A 1399-nucleotide genomic window follows, 5' to 3' on the forward strand; every position below is an offset into this window, starting at 1 on the left:
GAAATGAAACATTCTATCCTACCTTGTTTTAAGGAAGTTTGGTCCAAACACAATTACAGTTAGTGAAATGAAACATTCTATCCTACCTTGTTTTAAGTAAGTTTGATCCAAACACAATTACAGTTAGTGAAATGAAACATTCCACCCTACCTTGTTTGAAGGAAGTTTGGTCCAAACACAATTACAGTTAGTGAAATGAAACATTCTATCCTACCTTGTTTTAAGTAAGTTTGATCCAAACACAATTACAGTTAGTGAAATGAAACATTCCACCCTACCTTGTTTGAAGTAAGTTCGGTCCAAACACAATTACAGTTAGTTAAATGAAACATTCTATCCTACCTCGTTTGAAGTAAGTTCGGTCCAAACACAATAGCAAGGTTACTTGGTGGCATATTATTCTTCTCCACGTTTTCTGATATCCTAGAAATATAAAGAAATCAAGAGAACTAAGTATACAGTAGAAAAATTCAGAGTTTTTTTTAAATTTATCATTAGAAACATTCAGTGCTTTACAAGAAGAGATACGTAAGATAGACCTTGATAAACACACTTATGATACTCTATTTTACTCAGAGAAACAAATTATCAAAAGTTGTAAAATATATAAATAATCAAAAAATAACAAGAAGGAAAAGTTTCTCACCTTTTCAAATGGTGGATTAAAAATGCTAGAGTTATATAGTGCACTGATGGAAGCCGATTAACCAATTCTTTAAGCTTCTCAATGGTTTCTTTTTCACACACTTCTTGTTTCTGTATTGAATTGTCCTGAAAATGATATATCTGGTTAAGAGTGTGTAGAGGTAGAGAAATTCAATGGTTGTTATTGCTAGTAGCTTCAGAGATGACAATTAATATAAAATTGGAATGCTCACGTGCGGCTTTAATCCATTTCACAATCAAACATTGGAAAAACAAAAAACTACATTCATCAGGGAAGAACTAGAAAAGTTAGAACTACCAAAGTTACGATACAATAAAAAACTTGTACCACCACAGAAAACTAGTGATCTTGAAGCAGTGGAGAAAATAATCAGATAAAGAAGTTGAAAAACTAAAACTATGAGGGAAAAGTAGAAAATGAAAAGATGGAATGAAGAAAGGAAGAATTGTTTGAAAGAAGTAGATATCCAGTGATACCAAGTGAGGAAAGACATAGATATCCAGTGATACCAAGTGAGGAAAGATGTAGATATCCAGTGATACCAAGTGATGAAAGAAGTAGATATCCAGTGATACCAAGTGAGGAAAGAAGTAGATATCCAGTGATACCAAGTGAGGAAAGACGTAGATATCCAGTGATACCAAGTGAGGAAAGAAGTAGATATCCAGTGATACCAAGTGAGGAAAGAAGTAGATATCCAGTGATACCAAGTGAGGAAAGAAGTAGATATCC

The 1399-nt window shown here is 33.1% G+C and overlaps 1 long non-coding RNA gene across 1 annotated transcript in view; it reads right to left on the reverse strand.

Moving 5' to 3' along the window:
* Positions 1-818, reverse strand: part of LOC111083797 — a 2206-nt gene extending 1388 nt beyond the window's left edge. Inside the window, exons 1-2 of the long non-coding RNA XR_002609253.1 lie at positions 647-818; positions 343-423 (exon numbers count right to left, since the gene is read on the reverse strand). This is a non-coding gene — a long non-coding RNA (uncharacterized LOC111083797). The remainder of the gene's footprint in view (positions 1-342; positions 424-646) is intronic.
* Between the last annotated feature and the right edge of the window lie 581 nt (positions 819-1399).

Source organism: Limulus polyphemus, unplaced genomic scaffold, assembly GCF_000517525.1.
Source record: "Limulus polyphemus unplaced genomic scaffold, Limulus_polyphemus-2.1.2 Scaffold11273, whole genome shotgun sequence".
In the NCBI taxonomy this organism is placed as follows: Eukaryota; Metazoa; Arthropoda; class Merostomata; order Xiphosura; family Limulidae; genus Limulus; species Limulus polyphemus.